This window comes from Callithrix jacchus, chromosome X (assembly GCF_049354715.1).
Source record: "Callithrix jacchus isolate 240 chromosome X, calJac240_pri, whole genome shotgun sequence".
Lineage (NCBI taxonomy): Eukaryota > Metazoa > Chordata > Mammalia > Primates > Cebidae > Callithrix > Callithrix jacchus.
Genome location: NC_133524.1, coordinates 140,196,526 through 140,216,640, shown reverse-complemented (window position 1 = coordinate 140,216,640; position 20,115 = coordinate 140,196,526).

Sequence of the window (20,115 nt, the reverse complement as noted above, 5' to 3'; positions counted from 1 at the left end):
TACTACTTTTTCTTTATCTACACATTTGTCAATGGGAAATTAGGTTGATTCCACACCTTTGAAATTGAGAATTGTGCTACTATAAACATACATGTACAAGTGTCTTTTTTATATAATGAGTTTCTCTTCAGTAGATATCCACTAGTGGGATTGTTGTATTGAACATTAGATCTATTTTTAATTCTCTAAGGAATCTCCATACTGTATTCCATAGAAATTGCATGAATTTACACTCCCACCAGAAGCATATAAGTGTTTTCTTTACCTCATATCAACACCATTGTCTCTTGTTTTATTACTTTTTACTAATGCCCATTCTTGGAGGAGTAAGGTGGTATGTCAATCATGGTTGGACTTTGCATTTCCCCGCTGATTAGCAATATGGTTTGGGTCTGTGTCTCTGCCCAAATCTCATGTAAAATTTTAATCCCCGATGTTAGAGGTGGGGCCTGGTGGGAGGTGATATGATCATGCTGGTGTATGTCCCATTTGGTGCAGTTTTTGGGATAGTGAGTTACCATGAGATCTGGTTGTTTAAAAGTTGGTAGCATTTTTACTCTCTCACTTACTACAGCTCTGGCCATGTAAGATGTGTCTGCTTACCCTTTGCCTTCTGCCACAATTGAAAGTTTCCTGACCCCTTCCCCACCACCACCAGCCACGCTTCCTTACAGCCTGTATAACTGCAAGCCAATTGAACTTCTTTTCTATATAAACTACCCAGTCTCGGTTATTTCTTTACAGAAGTGCAAGAACAGACTAATACAGAAATTGGTACCAAGAGTAAGGTATTGACATAAAGGCACTGAAAATGTAAAAGTGACTTTGGAATTGAATAACAGCCATTAAGTAGAGTTTGGAAGGCTTAGAAGAAGACAGGAAGATGAGGGAACATTTGGAACTTCCTAGAGACTTGTTAAATTGTTGTGATTAGAATGCTGATAGTGATTTTAAAAATAAAGTCAAGGCTGAGGTGGTCTCAGATGAAGATGAGAAATTTATTGGGAACTAGCAGCACTCCAGGGGCTGCTTTTGGTGTGCATTAGCACTGAAGTTGAAGACATTGTGCTCCTGCCCTAGGAATCTCTGGAACTTTGAACTTGATAGTAATGATTTAGGGTATTTGGTGGAAAAAATGTATAAGCAGCAAAGTGGAAGCAGAGCCTGGAAGTTTGGGAAATTTGTAGCCCTGCCATATGATAGAAAAGAAACATCCACAAAGATATTACACAAGAAGAGCAACCCCAAGGCACATAATCGTCAGATTCAACAAGGTTGAAATAAAGGAGAAAATACTAAGGGCAGCCAGGGAGAAAGTTCGGGTCACCCACAAAGGGAAGCCCATCAGACTCACAGCAGATCTCTTGGGAGAAACTCTACAAGCCAGAAGAGAGTGGGGGCCAATATTCAACATCCTTAAATAAAAGAACTATCAACCCAGAATTTCATATCCAGCCAAACTGAGCTTCATAAGTGAAGGAAAAATAAAATCCTTTGCGAACAAGCAAGTACTCAGAGATTTTGTCACCACCAGGCCTGCTTTACAAGAGCTCCTGAAAGAGGCACTACACATAGAAAGGATCAACCAGTACCAGCCATTCCAAAATCACACTAAATGCTAAAAAGCATCAACATAATGAAGAATCTACAACAACTAACGGGCAAAACAGCCAGCTAGCATGGAAAGGGCAGTATCAAATTCACACATAACAATATTAACCCTAAATGTAAATGGACTAAATGCACCAATCAAAAGACACAGACTGGTAAATTGGATAAAAAGCCAAAACCCATCAGTGTGCTGTATCCAGGAAACCCATCTCACATGCAAGGATACACAAAGGTTCAAAATAAAGGGATGGAGGAAGATTTACCAAGCAAATGGAGAGCAAAAAAAAGCAGGAGTTGCAATTCTCATCTCTGATAAAGTAGACTTTAAAGCAACAAAGATCAAAAGAGACAAAGAAGGACATTACATATGGTAAAAGGATCGATACAACAGGAAGAGCTAACAATCCTAAATATATACAGACAAAATACAGGAGCACCCAGATACATAAGGCAAGTTCTTAATGACTTACAAAGAGACGTAGACTCCCACACAATAATAGTGGGAGACTTTAACACTCCGCTGTCAATATTAGACAGATCAATCAGACAGAAAATCAACAAGGATATCCAGGGCTTGAACTCAGACCTGGAGCAAGCAAACCTGATAGACATTTACAGAACTCTCCACCCCAAATCCACAGAATATACATTCTTCTCAGCACCACATCACACCTACTCTAAAATTGACCACATAATTGGAAGTAAAGCACTGCTCAGCAAATGCAAAACAACTGAAATCATAACAAACAGCCTCTCAGACCATAGTGCAATCAAGTTAAAACTCAGAATTCAGAAACCAACCCAGAACCGCACAGCTTCATGGAAACTGAACAACTGGATCTTGAATGTTGACTGGATAAACAACGAAATGAAGGCAGAAATAAAGAAGTTCTTCGAAATCAATGAGAATGAAGACAAAACATGCCAGAATCTCTGGGACACATTTAAAGCAGTCTCTAGAGGAAAGTATATAGCAATAAGTGCCCATATGAGGAGAATGGAGAGATCCAAAATTGACACCCTATAGTCAAAATTGAAAGAGCTAGAGGAGCAAGATCAAAAAAACTCAAAACCCAGCAGAAGACAAGAAATAACTAAGATCAGAGCTGAACTGAAGGAGATTGAGACACAAAAAACCCTCCAAAAAACCAATAAATCCAAGAGCTGGTTTTTTGAAAAGATCAACAAAATAGACAGACGACTAGCCAGATTGATTAAAAGGAAAAGAGAGAACAACCAAATAGATGCAATAAAAAATGATAAAGGGGAAATCACCACAGATTCCACAGAAATTCAAACCATCATCAGAGAATATTACAAACAACTCTATGCACATAAACTAGTAAACCTGGAAGAAATGGATAAATTCCTGGACTCCTGTGTCCTCCCAAGTCTAAACCAGGAGGAAGCTGAAACTGTGAATAGACCAATAACAAGGGCAGAAGTCAAGGCAGCAATTAAGAGCCTACCACACAAAAAAAGCCCAGGTCCAGATGGGTTCACAGCCGAATTCTACCAGACACACAAAGAGGAGCTGGTACCATTTCTTCTGAAACTATTCCAAACAATACAAAAAGAAGGAATTCTTCCCAAATCATTCTATGAGACAAATATCATCCTGATACCAAAACCCGGCAGAGACCCAGCAAGAAAAGAAAACTTCAGGCCAATATTCATGATGAACATAGATGCAAAAATCTTCAATAAAATATTGGCAAGCCGATTGCAACAGCAAATCAAAAAACTTATTCATCATGATCAAGTAGGATTCATCCCGGAGATGCAAGGCTGGTTCAACATACACAAGTCTATAAACGTAATTCACCACATAAACAGAACCAAAAACAAAAACCACATGATTATCTCAATTGATGCAGAGAAGGCATTTGACAAAATTCAACAGCCCTTTATGCTAAAACCCCTCAATAACTCGGTATCGATGGAACATATCTCAAAGTAATAAAAGCTATTTATGACAAACCAACAGCCAATATCATACTGAATGGGCAAAAACTGGAAGCATTCCCTTTGAAATCCGGCACTAGACAAGGATGCCCTCTGTCACCACTCCTATTCAATATAGTACTAGAAGTTCTAGCCAGAGCAATCAGGCAAGAAAAAGAAATAAAGGGTATTCAAATAGGAAAGGTGGAAGCCAAATTGTCTCTATTTGCAGACGACATGATAGTATACCTAGAAGACCCCATTGCCTCAGCCCAAAAACTCCTGAAACTAATAAGCAACTTCAGCAAAGTCTTAGGATATAAAATCAATGTGCAAAAATCACAAGCCTTCCTCTACACCAATAACAGACTTAGAGCCAAAACAAGAATTAACTGCCATTCACAATTGCTACAAAAAGAATAAAATACCTTGGAATACAACTCACAAGGAACGTAAGGGACCTCTTCAGGGAAAACTACAAACCACTGCTCAACGAAATCAGAGAGGACACAAACAGATGGAGAAACATTCCATGTTCATGGTTAGGAAGAATTAATATCTTAAAAATGGCTATACTGCCCAAAGTAATTTACAGAATCAATGCTTTACCCATCAAGCTAACATTGACTTTCTTCACAGAACTGGAAAAAACCACCATGAACTTCATATGGAACCAAAAGAGAGCCCGCATAGCCAAGTCAATTCTAAGCAAAAAGAACACAGCGGGGGGCATCACACTACCGGATTTCAAACTATACTACAAGGCTACAGTAATCAAAACAGCATGGTACTGGTACCAAAACAGAGATATAGACCAATGGAACAGAACAGAGGCATCAGAGGAAACACAACATAGCTACAACCATACAATCTTTGATAAACCCAACAAAAACAAGCAATGGGGAAAGGATTCCCTGTTCAATAAATGGTGCTGGGAAAACTGGCTAGCCATGTGCAGAAAGCAGAAACTGGACCCCTTCCTGACACCTTACACTAAAATTAACTCCAGATGGATTAAAGACTTAAACATAAGACCTGGCACCATAAAAACCCTAGAAGGAAATCTAGGCAAAACCATCCAGGACATAGGAGTAGGCAAGGACTTCATGAACAAAACACCAAAAGCATTGGCAACAAAAGCCAAAATAGACAAATGGGACCTAATGAAACTCCACAGCTTCTGCACGGCAAAAGAAACAGTCACTAGAGTGGATCGGCAACCAACAGAATGGGAAAAAATTTTTGCAGTCTACCCATCTGACAAAGGGCTGATATCCAGAATTTACAAAGAACTCAAACAGATTTATAGGAAAAAAACAAACAAGCCCATTCAAAAGTGGGCAAAGGATATGAACAGATACTTTACGAAAGAAGACATATACGAGGCCAAGAATCATATGAAAAAATGCTCATCGTCACTGGTCATCAGAGAGATGCAAATCAATACCACATTGAGATACCATCTCACGCCAGTTAGAATGGCGATCATTAAAAAATCTGGAGACAACAGATGCTGGAGAGGATGTGGAGAAAAAGGAACACTTTTACACTGTTGGTGGGAGTGTAAATTAGTTCAACCATTGTGGAAGACAGTGTGGCGATTCCTCAAGGCCTTAGAAATAGAAATTCCATTTGACCCAGCAATCCCATTACTGGGTATATATCCAAAAGATTATAAATCGTTCTACTATAAGGACACATGTACACGAATGTTCATTGCAGCACTGTTTACAATAGCAAAGACCTGGAATCAACCCAAATTCCCATTGATGATAGACTGGATTGGAAAAATGTGGCACATATACACCATGGAATATTATGCAGCAATCAGAAATGATGAGTTTATGTCGTTTGTAGGGACATGGATGAATCTGGAAAACATCATCCTCAGCAAACTGACACAAGAACAGAAAATGAAACACTGCATATCCTCACTCATAGGTGGGTGATGAAAAATGAGAACACATGGACACAGAAAGGGGAGTACTAAACACTGGGGTCCATTGGGGGAAAAGGGGAGGGCCAGTGGGAGGGGGAGGTGGGGAGGGATAGCCTGGGGAGAAATGCCAAATGTGGGTGAAGGGGAGAAGAAAAGCAAAGCACACTGCCATGTGTGTACCTACGCAACTGTCTTGCATGCTCTGCTCATGTACCCCAAAACCTAAAATCCAATAAAAAATTAAAAAAAAAAAAAAAACTTAAGCATAAGACCTGGCACCATAAATACCCTAGAAGAAAATCTAGGCAAAACCATCCAGGACATGGGAGTAGGCAAGGACTTCATGAACAAAATACCAAAAGCATTGGCAACAAAAGCCAAAATAGACAAATCGGACCTAATGAAACTCCACAGCTTCTGCACAGCAAAAAGAAACAGTCTCTAGTGTGAATAGGCAACAAACAGAATGGGAAAAAAATTTTGCAGTCTACCCATCTGACAAAGGGCTGATATCCAGAATTTACAAAGAACTCAAACAGATTTACAAGAAAAAAACAAACAAGCCCATTCAAAAGTGGGAGAAAGATATGAACAGACACTTTATGAAAGAAGACATATATGAGGCCAACAATCATATGAAAAAATGCTCATCGACACTGGTCATCAGAGAGATGCAAATCAAAACCACATTGAGATACCATCTCACGCCAGTTAGAATGGCGATCATTAAAAAATCTGGAGACAACAGATGCTGGAGAGGATGTGGAGAAAAAGGAACACTTTTACACTGTTGGTGGGGGTGTAAATTAGTCCAACCATTGTAGAAGACAGTGTGGTGATTCCTCAAGGCCTTAGAAATAGAAATTCCATTTGACCCAGCAATCCCATTACTGGGTATATATCCAAAGGACTATAAATCTTTCTACTATAAGGACACATGCACACGAATGTTCATTGCAGCACTGTTTACAATAGCAAAGACCTGGAATCAACCCAAATGCCCATTGATGATAGACTGGATTGGGAAAATGTGGCACATATACACCATGGAATATTATGCAGCAATCAGAAATGATGAGTTCGTGTCGTTTGTAGGGACATGGATGAATCTGGAGAACATCATTCTCAGCAAACTGACACAAGAACAGAAAATGAAACACCGCATATTCTCATTCATAGGCGGGTGATGAAAAATGAGAACACATGGACACAGAGAGGGGAGTACTAAACACTGGGGTCTATTGGGGGGAAAAGGGGAGGGCCAGTGGGAGGGGGAGGTGGGGAGGGATAGCCTGGGGAGAAATGCCAAATGTTGGTGAAGGGGAGAAAGCAAACAAAACACACTGCCATGTGTGTACCTATGCAACTGTATTGCATGCTCTGCTCATGTACCCCAAAACCTAAAATGCAATAAAAAATTAAAAAAAATTAAAAAAAAAAGAAAAGAAACATCCATTTTCTGGGGAGGAATTCAATCTGCCTGCAGAAATTTTCCTATGTAAACATCACCCAAATGTTGGTAGCCAAGATAGTGGGTAAAATGCCTCAAATGCATTTTAGAGAATTTCCCAGCAGCTCCTTCCATCACAAGCCTGGAGGCCTAAGAGAGAAGAATGATTTGTTGGCCTGGCCCAGGGCATTGCTGCCTTGTACAGCCTTGGGACATGGTGCCCTGCATCCCAGCTGCACTTGCTCCAGCCTTGACTAAAAGGGACTAAGGAACAGTTCATGCTATTGTTTCAGGTAATGCAGCCTCAAACCTTGGTGGCTTCTGCATGGTGTTGGGCCTGTGAGTGTGCACAAAGCAAAAGTTGAGGCTTGGGAGCCTCTGCCTACATTCCAGAGGATGTATGGAAATGCCTGGATGTCCAGAAAGAAGTCTGATTCAGGGTTGGAGCACTCATGAAGAACCTCTACTATGGCAGTGTAAAGGGAAAGGTCTGATTAGATCTCTCACACAGAGTCCCCACTGGGGTCCTGTCTAGTGGAGCTTTGAGAAGAGAGCCACTGTCCTCTGGCCCCTAGAATGGTAGATCCATTGACAGCTTGCACTGTGCACGTGGAAAAGCCACAGGAACTCAACACCAACCCAATGAAGGCAGCCATTGGGCCTGTACCCTGCATAGCCATAGGGGTGGGGCTTCCCAAGGCCTTGGGAGCCCATCCCGTGAATTGGTGTGTCCTGGATGTGAGACATGGAATCAAAGGAGATTATTTTGGAGCTGTAAGATTTAATGACTGCCCTGCTGGGTTTCAGACTTGTGTGGGGCCTGTAGCCCCTTTGTTTCAGCTGATTTATCCCTTCTGAAATAGGTTCATTTACCTAATGCCTGTATCCTCACTATATCTTGCAAGTAACTAACTTGCCCTTAATTTTGCAGGCTCATAGGCAGAAGGAACTTGCCTTGTCTTATCTTAGAGGAGACTTTGGACTTAGTTATTTAAGTTCATACTGAAATGAGTTAAACCTTTTGGGGGACTGTTGGGATGGCATGATTGTTTTGAAATGTGAGAAGGTCATGAGATATGGGGGGGGGAAGAGTGGAATGATACACTTTGGCTCTGTCCCCACACAACTTTCATGTCAAATTGTAATTCCTAGTGTTGAAGGAGGGGTCTGGTGGAAGTTAGTTGAATCATAGGGTCAGATTTCCTTTTTGGTACTTTTCTTGTGATACTGAGTGAGTTACTGTGAGATATAGTTGTTTAAAATTGTGTAGCACTTCTCCCCTCTCTCTCTTGATCCTTTTCTGGCTATATAGCATGTGCCTGCTTCCCCTTCACCTTCCACCTGACTGCAAGCTTCCTGAGGCCTCCCCAGCCATGCCTTTTGTGTAGCCTCTGGAAACATGAGTCAAGTAAGCCTCTTTTCTGTATAAATTTCCTGGTCTCAGGTATTTATTTATAGCAGTGCAAGAATGGACTAATAAAAATAGTGAGGTTGAGCATTTTTTAATGTTTGTTGGCCATTTGTATTTGTAATTTTTTTTTTGAGATGAAGTTTTGCCCTGCCACATAAGCTGGAGTGCAGTGGCATAATCTTGGGCATTTACTGCAGCCTCTAACTCCTGGGCTCAAGTGATCCTCCAGTGTCAGCCTCCCAAGTAGTTGGGACTACTGTTGAAGATATTTTTATTATAACATTCACAGTCACAGAACTAATTATATTTTATATCCTCTTTGAAGCAACTACTGCATCTGTATAACTTTTGTATTTTTTGTTAAGATAGGGTTTCACCATGTTGCCCAGGCAGGTATCAAACTCCTGAGCTCAAGCCATCTGCCTGGGCCTCCCAAAGTGCTGTGATTACAGACATGGGCCATGATGCCTGATTCTTTTTTTCCTTTTTCTTTTCTTTTCTTTTTTTTTTTTTTTTTTTTTTTGAGACGGAGTTTCGCTCTTGTTACCCAGGCTGGAGTGCAATGGCGCGATCTCAGCTCACCACAACCTCCGCCTCCTGGGTTCAGGCAATTCTCCTGCCTCAGCCTCCTGAGTAGCTGGGATTACAGGCATGCACCACCATGCCCAGCTAAGTTTTGTATTTTTTTTTTTTTTTAGTAGAGACGGGGTTTCACCGTGTTGACCAGGATGGTCTCGATCTCTTGACCTCGTGATCCACCCGCCTCAGCCTCCCAAAGTGCTGGGAATACAGGCTTGAGCCACCATGCCTGGCTGATGCCTGGTTCTTATATTTCTTCTTTTCATAAATGTCCATTCATGTCATTTTCCACTTTTTGATCAAATTGTTTATGTCATGCCGATTTGAATTCCTCATAGATTACGGATACTAGTCCTATGTCAGATGCACGGTTTGCAAATATGTTCTTCCATTCTGTGGGTTAGCTACTCCAATTATTGTTTCTTTTGCTGTAAAAAGGCTTTTTAGTTTAATTATGTTTCATTTATTTATTTTTGTTTTTATGCCATTTGCTTTTTGGCTCTTATTCATAAATTCTCTGCTATACTGATGTCTAGAATAGCTTTTTCCTTGATATATTCAGAATTTTTTATGGTTTAAAATCTTTTATTTCAGATTTTGAACAAATTTGAGTTGATTTTTGTATAAGGTGAGAGATAGGAATCCAGTTTCATCCTTCTGTATGTGGTTTGCCAGCTTTCCCAGCACCATTTATTAAATAGGTTCTTGATTGCCCAATTTATGTTTTTGAATGCATTGTCAAAGATCAATTGGCTGTATGTATTTGGTTTTATTTGTTTCTTATTCTGTTTTAAAAGTAGGTCTATGTGCCTACTTTTATATCAGTATCATGCAATTTTGGTAACTCTAGCCTTGTAGTATAATTTGAAGTCTAGTAATGTGATGCCTCCAGATTTGCTCTTTTTGCTTAGGATTGCTTTGGCTAATCAGGCTCTTTTTCGCTTCCACATGAATTTTAGGACTGGTAATTCTAATTCAGAGAAAATTGATGTTGGTATTTTTATGGGAATTGTATTGAATCTGTAGATGGCTTTGGGCAGTATGATTAGTTTCACGAGATTGATTTTTTCAATCCATGAGCATGGGATGGTTTTCCATTTGCTTGTGTCATATACGATTTCTTTCTGCAGTGTTTTTTACTTCTCTTGTAGGATAGAAATATTTCAGCTATCTGGCTTAGTATGTTTCTTGATATGTTATTTCATTCCAAATGTTATTAAAGAAATTAAGTTTTCAATTTGATTCTCAGCATGGTAATTGTTTGAGTATAGCAGTGCTACTGATTTGTGTACATTAATTTTGTAACCTGAAATGTACTGATTTTTTATCAAATGTAATAATTTTGGAGGCATCTTTAAAATTTTCTAGACATAAATCGTATTATCTACAAACAGTGATAGTTTGGCTTTTTTTTCAATGTGTATTCCCTTTATTCCTTTCTCTTGCCTGATTACTTTGGCTAGAACTTCCAGAAGTATGTTGAATAGGAGTGGGAATATGGGCATCCTTGTCTTGTTTCAGTTCTTAGGGGAAATGCTTCCAACTCTTCCCCATTCAGTAAGCTGTTGTCTATGGGATTTTCATATATAGCTTCATTATTTTGAGGTTAGTCCCCTCTAGGCTCAGTTTTTTGAGAGTGTTTGTCATAAAACGATGCTGAATTTTTTCAAATGTTTTCTATGCATCTATTGAGATAATCATGTGGCTTTTGTTTTTCAATGCTCTTTATTTAATATATCACATTTATTGATTTGCATGTTACACTATCTCTGAATCCCTATATGAAATGCACTTGATCATGATGTGTTATCTTTCTAATGTGCTATTAGATTCAGTCAGCTAGTATTTTGTTGAGGTTTTTTAAATCTATGCTTATCAGAGTTATTGGTCTGCAGAATTTTTGCTGTTGTTATATCTTTTACTGGTTTTTGTAGCAGGATGACCCTGGCTTTATAGAATTTTTAGGGAGGATTCCCTCTTTCTCATTTTTTTTTTCAGTAGGATTGATACCAATTCTCCTTTGGATGTCTGGTAGAATCAGCTGTGAATCCATCTGGTTGTAGGCTATTTTTTTTGTTGCCAATTTTGAAATTACTGATTCAGTATTACTACATGGCATTTGTCTGTTCAGGGTTTCTATTTCTTCCTGATTTAATCTAGGAGGGCTTTAGGTTTCCTGAAATTAATCCATTTCCTCTAAGTTTTCTAGTTGGTGTACATAGAGGTGTTCATAGTTGTCTCGAAGGATCTTATGTATTTCTGTGCTGTAATGTCTTCAGCTTCATTTCTAATTAAACTTATTTGAAGTTTCTCTCTTCTTTTCTTGGTTAACCTAACTAATGGTGTATCAGTTCTGTTTCTCTCTTCTAAGAACCAGCTATTTGTTTCGTTGGGCTTTTGTATTTTCATTTGAATTTAATTCTCCTCTGCTTTTTGTTATTCCTTTTTTTCTACTAGCTTTGGTTTTAGTTTTTTTTTTTCTTTTTTTCTCCCCAGTTTCTTGAGGTGTGTCATTAGATTGTCTAACTGTGCTCTTTCAGGCTTTTTTTTTTTTTTTGAGACAGGCTCTGTTGCCCAGGCTGGAGTGTGGTGGCATGATCTTAGCTCACTGTAACCTCTGCCTCCTGGGTTCAAGTGATTCTCCTGCCTCAGCTTCCAGAAGAGCTGGGACTACAGTTGCACACCACCACACAAGCTAATTTTTGTATTTTTAGTAGAGATGGGTTTTCACCATGTTGGCAAGGTTGATCTCAATCTCCTGGCCTCAAGGGATCCACCCACCTTGGCCTCCCAAAGTGTAGGGATTAAAGGCATGAGCCACGACACCCAGCCTCTTACAGACTTTTTGATGAAGGCACTTAGTACTATAAAATTTCCTGTTAGCAGTTTTTGCTTTATCACAGAGGTTTTGATAACTCATATCATTATTATAGTTCAATTCAGACAATTGATTTTCATCTTGATTTCCTTATTTATTTATTTATTTATTTTTTGAGATGGAATTTTACTCTTGTCGGTCAGGCTGCAGTGCAATGGCATGATCTCAGCTCACTGCAACCTCCACCTTCCAAGTTCAAACAGTTCTCTTCTGTCAGACTCCCAAGTAACTGGGATTACAGGCACCCGCTACCACACCCAACTAATTTTTGTACTTTTAGTAGAGACAGGGTTTCACTATGTTGGCTGGGCTAGTCTTAAACCCCTGACCTCAGGTGATCTAACCACCTTGGCCTCCCAAAGTTCTGGGATCATAGGCATGAGCCACCACAACTGACCTCCATCTTAATTTCTTTGTAAACCCATAAATCATTCAAGAAAAAGTTATTTAATTTTCATGTATTCATATAGTTTTGAAGATTCCTTTTGTTGTTGGTTTCTAGCTTTATTCCATGGTGGTCTGAATAGATACCTGATATAGTTTAACTGTTTCTAAAATTGATTGAGTTGTGTTTTGTGGCCTATCATATGGTCTGCCTTTGGAGAATGTTCCATGTACTGATGAGAAGAACGTATATTCTACAGTGCTTGAGTAGAATTTCTGTAAATATCTGTTAAGTCCATTTTTTCTACCAAGTAATTTAAGTCCATTTTTTGTTGACTTCCCGTATTGATATCTGTCTAGTGCTATAAGTGGCGTATTGAATTCTCCCACTATTATTGTGTTGCTGTCTATCTCATTGCCTAGGTCTAGTAGTAATTGTTTTATGAATCTGGGTATTATAGCGTTTGGTGCATATAAGTTTAGAATTGTGATATCTTCTTGTTGGATTCATTATTTAATCATTTTATAAGTACCTTCTTTGTCTTTTTTAACTGTTGTGGCTTTGAAATCTGTTTTTCCCGATATAAGAATAGCTACTTCTGCTTACATTTGGTTTTCATGGCATAGAATATCTTTTTTCACCCCTTTACCTTGAGTTTTATGAATCCTTGTGCTTTAGGTGAGTTTAATAAAGACAGCATATATTTGATCTGTGATTTTTCATTAATTTTGCCATGGTGTATATTTTAAGAGAAGCATTTAGGTTATTTATATTAAACATCAATAATGAGATATGAGGTATTATTTTCTTCATCATGTTAACTGTTTGCCAGACAGTCTTTTTTCATTATATTATTGCCTAATAAGCCCTGTGAGTTTTAAGCTTTCAAGAATTTCTATTTTTATGTATATTGAACTTTTGTTTCAATATTTAGAACTTCTTTAGCATTATTTGTAGTCCTGATTTGGGAGTGAACAATTCCCTAAGTATTTGTTTGTATGAAAATGACTTTATTTCTCTCTCATTTATGAAACTTAGCTTTACTGGATACAAAACTTTTAGCTGACAATTACCTGTTTAAGACAGTAGAAAATTGAATCTCCATTTCTTCTAGCTTGTAAGGTTTCTGCTGAGAAGTCTGCTGTTAATTGGATAGGTTTTCCTTTACAGTTTACTTTATACTTTTGTCTCATTGATCTTTGAATTATTTCCTTCATGTTGAGTTTACATAGTCTGATGACTCTGCTCCTTGTGAAGATCTATTTGTAATGAATTTCCCAGGAGTTTTTTTTAGCATCTTGTATTTGAATATCTAGATCTCTAGCCAGGCCAGTTAAGTTTTCCACAATTGTTCCCTCAAGATTTCCAGAATTTTTTTCTCTTTTCTCTCAGGAACACCAATTAGTCTTAAGTTTGGCCTTTTTACATAATCCCGTATTTCTTGGAGACTTTGTTCATTTCTTTTCTTTTTTTTTCTTTATTGTTGTCTGTGTTCATTTAAATGTCTTATCTTTGAGCTCTAAAATTTTTTCTTCCAGTTCTTCTAGACTGTTGTAAAAATTTTCTACTACACTTTGTAATTTCCTTCATATTTCACTTCCAGAAGGTTTTATTGGATTTCCTTTATAATATCTATCTCTCTAGAATATCATTTATTTATATCCTGAACTGTTTTTAAATTCATTTATGATTGTTTTCACCTTTCCTTGGTATCTCCTTGAATAGCTTAATCATAGCCTTTGAATTTTTTATCTGCTATTTCAAAGATTTCATCTTGATTTCAATTCAGTACTGGACAGCTGGTATGATCTTTGAGGGTGTTATAGAATTCTGTATTATCATATTACCAGAATTACTTTTCTGAATTTTTTTCTCATTTGCGTAGTGTTTCTTCTAATTATTATTTAATTTATGTTGATTTGACTGTGTTTGCTTGTTTTAATTTTTTTCTCTTAAGTATGCTACTTTAATGCTTATATTTAAATATAGCCTAATTCAGTTATTGGTTCTTTCATGGGTGGAGACTCTGTAAGTTTTCTTGGTTATAGAGAGTATTTGTAGAATAATTTTCTCATATGCTGGTTGTAGTAGCAATGTGTTCACTGTGTCAGCAAATTTACTGTCTCTTATAAGATTGGAATGGTAGAGGACTCACGAAGCTTATTTCATTTCTCCATGGTGTACACATTTTTATGTATTTATTCTTCCCCAGTATTTTCTTTAAGCCTTTTCCTGTTTAGAAAAAATAGTACAGCTTGCTGCCAGTACATTTTAAATAAACACACTTTCTGAGGCTGAAGCAAATCTGAGTTTCAATGTAAAAATAAAATATAAACTCTTGAAGTTATTTCTAAATAGAACAAACATCAGAATCATTTCAATCATCAGACTGTCTATGTCCAAAAAATCAGATTAATCAAGTGGGTCTTTGGCCAACAACTATTCATGACTTATGTTAACATCATGCAAAGGAAAGCTATATTTTCTAGGATTTGGAGTTTTCAGCAGTTGAGAATTAATATATTTTTAAATAGAAATACCACAACTAAAACAGAATGCTATACATAGAATGATGTATTTAGTTTCCAAAGTTGATATACTAGAGTGATGTAAAAATAATAATAAAAGTGAAACATTTCATGGCAAATTAATCTCATGATAAATGCTTCAGCCAAAAGCACCACCAATGAATATTCTTGGGACAAAAGTGAAAAGGGTTAATAATTTGATGGTTCGGGTTTCAGGCCACTAGGAGAGGTTTCCCTGAGTAAGAACCAGTTGTGGCTAAAGCTAGTGTGTAAATGAAATACTCAAGTGTGGGCAGAGGTCCCTGTCTTGCCAAAGGTGGCTGTAGAAGCTCTCCATAAATCACACTGAGGTCTTACAGGAGGAAGGGTTGGAGCCACCTTGGCTCTCCTCGCAGGTCAAGCAGGAAAGCTATCCACTTCTCAGACATAGCCTTATCCCAGTGCTCCAGCTATTCAGACCAGACAGGCACCTCTCTTCATCTGTAGAAATGTTGATTTTTCAGGTAGAAAGAAATCGTGACTCTGACTTAAAAGCCCAAATCTGGAGGGGGTCCTCACAGGGATGCTTTTACCCTGAAATGTTCCAGAAAGGTTGTCTATAGTTACACCCATGCAAAGCTCCCATGAGAGAAGCCCCAACTGTGCTCATGGTAGTGGAAAGAGGAAAAGTTGTTTCCTTCTCCAAGACCCTTCACATGCACTAAGGCTGTCTGATTGTTAGATTACAGCTGCAGACTTTCCTTGCTGAGCCCAGCACTATAACTGTGCCTCTGCTGAAAGAAACTGCCCACCAATAGAAGGATATAGTGCTCAAGGCCTGTCATCTGTATTCTTTTGTTTCATGGGCTGTTCCCTCGATATGGTGCACTCTCTCTTCTCCTAGGAGTAGAAGTCCCTGGGAGACAGATTACTGTGAGTATTGTTACTCTGCTTGGTCTAGCTGCCTAGTGAAATTATCATAGTCCAGGCTGGTGCTAGGGAATGTGATCAAGAGATCCAGTGACGTGACCTGTCCTCCAGCCTCCCAGAAGTGGGTAGCAGCACCATCTCTACTGCTGGTGGCAGGGGAGTGACATATCCTCTGTGTGATTCCTTGGTTATAGAATATTTTAGTGTGTTGGCTTTCTCAAATGCCACTTATCGTAGTAATAAACTGATCATGTGGACAGACTTAGGACCTCTTGATTAGCCAGAGTGGTGCAGGCAGGGGTGATAGCTTAGACTACACAGCAATTTTCTACTTCCTGGACTCAGTGTTATTCTACCAGAAGATGCTGTAATGGACTGTGTTGGCTGGCCTCCAGCCAGGAGGCGGAACTTGCCAAAGAGCACCAGCTGTGGTAGTAACAGTATGATTTTTGCTTGCCTTGTGCTCTCCAGAGGGGGTAATCCAGTTTATCAGGCAATGGGTAAGGCCATAAAGCTCCCAAATGTTTCTGTCCTTTGTGTTAAGCTACCAGGGCAGGTGGCATGGCAAAGCTTGGTGTGACCTAGGTCAGGTGGGTTTGTGCACTGACTTTCCATGTGCATGGCAAGCATCAGTTCCTATAGGTATCAGGCAAAAGGTGTGGTTCTCAGGCCACTAGGTTGATGTTCCAGAAGTGAGTGTTGCTGTATCTGCTGCACAGAAGAGTTTGTGCAGGGAGTGGGGAGTAGCAGACTTCAGTAAGTTCCACACTGATCCCACACACTTGGTAACGGAGATCTCACTCCCACTGTATACCACTAGCAGCAGCGATCTAAGTTCCAGACAGCCTATACTTAGAATTTGCAACTGCCCCAGGTCATAGGCTTTCCCCATGGAGATAGCGACTGCAAATTTCAAGCCATGCCCCTTCTGGTCAACCCACAAAGCCATGTTCCCAGTTCCTGTGCTTGTGGCTGCAGCCCCTGTTTCACTTGCATGGGCTGGCATTGGCCAAGAGAGTTCATCCCCACACAAGGCTATATAATGAAACTCAGTTCGGGGCTTCTTTCACCTGCAACCAACTGCCTGAATTATTTGGCTGACCTTCACAGAGTCCCCTGTGAGGATCAACAAGGAATGGCTTTCCTTGCTTTGCATTGGAGACTGAAAATGCACAGAAGTCTTCCCACTGCTGTATTATTCCCACTGCTCTTCCTACTTTTATGTTCTAATGCCCTCTCCAAGTCAGTTCCCGTGCTGGGTAGTGTTAAGGCTTTCCCAATGGCCTGGATTTTCAGGCACTCTGGTTAGGGTGTGAATCCAAGAACCAATCTGTCCCCATCTTTGGGGACTCCTAGCTCTTTGCCTTACTCAGTGTAGGCTGCTGCCTGCTGCTGCCTTCAAAGGCTGTGTGGGTTTTTTCAATTTTCCTGTTTAGTTCCTGCATTGCTTCTTGAAAAAAGTTTGTGGTATGAATCTGTACACAATATTTTGCCCTTCTGAGTGGGAGAAGTATGCTAACAATTCCACTAATACACCATATATCTTGGGAAAAAATTAAAAAAAAACCTCAGCCTCACTTTGACCCTTTGTTTAGATGCAATAAGGCCTGGAGAAGCCATCAGACCAGATGACTGTTGCTCCCCACCCCCATCCAAAGAATAACTGGAATGTTCATGGAGGAGCTTGAGCTTGGGATTGACAAGTTCACCAGGTACCTTCTCTGCCCAGAAATGAGCTGCTTCTGTGCTTTCTTTACTGACACATTTGTGGATATGTAGGAGGGTGAGGTTATTTGCTCAGTGGTAATTGGGTACCCTTAGCAGGTATCCCTCCAAATGGTGGGTATTTCCAGGAGGATCTGTGAGAAGGACTTAAAAACGTTGATCTCTCTACCTTGTGAATCTCTTTTATCATCTGTGAAATGGGGATGATCACAGTGCTTCCCTCATTTCGTGGAGCTGTTGAGAATTTCAAGGAGATGCATGCCTTTAAGGCTCTTGGCACAGTTCCTGGCACAGAAGGAACCTCCATAAGTCAGCCCAATTTGTTAACATGATGACTAGGAAGAACTCAGTTTGTGTAGTGTCACAGTACTCCTGAGACATGTTGGGAGAAAGGGGCTGTCGGATGGAGCAGAGGTCCTTCTGGAGGGCTCTGTGGCCTTGGTGCTCATGGTCATCTCCCTTTAGCCATATCCTAGTTTGTGAATCAAGAGGGTTATTTGGAAACTCAGTGCCCAGTGTGTGGTACTCTAGGCCGCAGGCCCCATGCTTGTCTGAATGCAGGTGCACATCCTAAAGCTAGAGAGTTGTAAAAATATTGAACACCTGCAATGGCATGGGCCCTGACAAATTGGAAAAATGTGTGCTGCAGAGGACACACGTCCCACCTCACCTACAACATTCACATGCAAAATCCAATCTTATGAACCCTTTCCCAGTGGCAATCTCCTCACTTTCCCAGTGGCAGTTTCAGGCACATGCTAACTTTGATTGAATCAATATACAGACCCCACTCCATGTTAAGTCATAACAAACACCAAGCTATTGGTGAATGTACACTATGCATTATAACTCCTGCCTGAGGAACTCCCTTCCACTTCTCCTCCTTTAGTTGGATTGAGGGAGGACATGCACATCTGTTTGATTAACTGTACCTGACATGGACAGGATGTGTAGGTCACAGGCACTTCTTCACTGGCTGTTGTTATTGACCATGATGACTCTTCACAGCACACCTCTGGCATTTCCTGGGGAAACAGGCTGAAAATTAGTGAATGTACCCCTAGTCACATAGGTAGCAAGTGGCCTTGCTGGGACTCAAGCCTAGTCCTGTGGACTTCAATGTCTCGTCCTGACTTCTTCATTATCAGCTATTATGCTCCTTAATGCAGGCAATTGCTTCATTTGAAATGTGCAGCACAGACATGGGTGGATGATGTGAACATCAGGCTGTCCTAGGATGCCTTCTACTTCTCTCATAAATAACACAGCTCCTTTCTTCAACCCCATAATGAGGCAAACAGTGAGTAATGACCAGGTGTGATGTTCGTGATTTCTATTCCACGTGGTGGGAGGAGATGATCCTTCATAACTTCCCTCTCCTAGTATTTGCTCTGCTCCTCAGGGGCTCTCATGACAGTGTTTTAAAACCCAGGATTTGGAGTTAGTCAAACTTTGGTCTGGCTTCCAGCTCTACCACTTCCTAAGCGTGCCTGACCTTGGGCCATGAGCATGTGGTGGTTTCTACTCTCATGGAGGTGCAGTGCTGAGAGAGAGACCCAGCAGTGAGCACATGAGGGTAGAGTAGTGATGTAAGTGTGACAAGGGTGGGGCTATGAAGGAACAGAGAAGAGTCAACCTGCCCCACACCTCCTTCCCCTGTGCTGTTCCTTCTTTTACAGCTTCCTTCTTCGCCACTAAAGAAGAGGTCCTCCATCTATAAAAGCCCTTCCATAAACAACTTCCTCCATAGACCCAATCTGTCTTCTGTGGTCTGTCCTTTGTGCCTCAAAGACATCCTATCGACCTTAAAATGCACTCTCTTGGTCATGCCATATTACACCTTATTTTGCAAAGGGGATCCATGTCTGACTCATCTCAGTGTTCCTCAGAGTTCAGTGGCTGGCACAGAAAGTTCAGTAGACATTTATGGGTTTCCACTGAGAACATACTCAAATAATTCTGTCTTTCCCAGCTGCTTTCTCTGGTATGGAAACTAAATGCAGGGCCTGGAAGAATACATTCTGGTTAAAAGTACAGCTGAATGTCTATTAATATAATACAGGTGTGTTTGTGACTATAATTGCTGACAACATGGGATGATACGGCTGTTTCTAATTCTAGTTTTAGATATCGGAGGATTTTTAATCCTGTTTAGAAATGCATCCACATATTTTCATACTGATAAGATTCATCCAGGCAAATGTAAGCATCTTCTTATGTAATGACAAAATAAATTTAACTGCAAACATTTTCTGAAACAAAACATTATTAGTGAGAATCATATTTTACTCTATTATTGCCAGTGGCTAAGTTTCATTTCTATTGCCAAGCTTAACAAGGTGGAAACTTTGCTAATTCTAGGTCATTTTTGGAAATCTGGAAACCTCTCTGCCTCTATTTTCCTCCTCCTCCTAGAGTTCCCCCAGCAGAGAATGTGGTATGCACATTCATCTCTTTGACATCCTTCAAGCTTTTGCAAATGATAGCTCTTGGTTCCCATTTAACTGAAAGGGCTTGGGAGGCAATGTGATGACTCACAGGTGAGAGATGGATTGTGTCCTCCATGGTAGGGACAGAATGGCTGTTGGAGGTGGAGACCTGTGTATGTTCATGCAACTGTGCCTGGTGGCACATTGTTATGGTGAATGTACATGTCAACGGTATTTCCATCCCCTTTCCATTCTACATTTTCCCAGTTTAGAAATATATGCTTTATAAAAGATAAATGTTCTGGAAAATACAAAGCACTATACAAA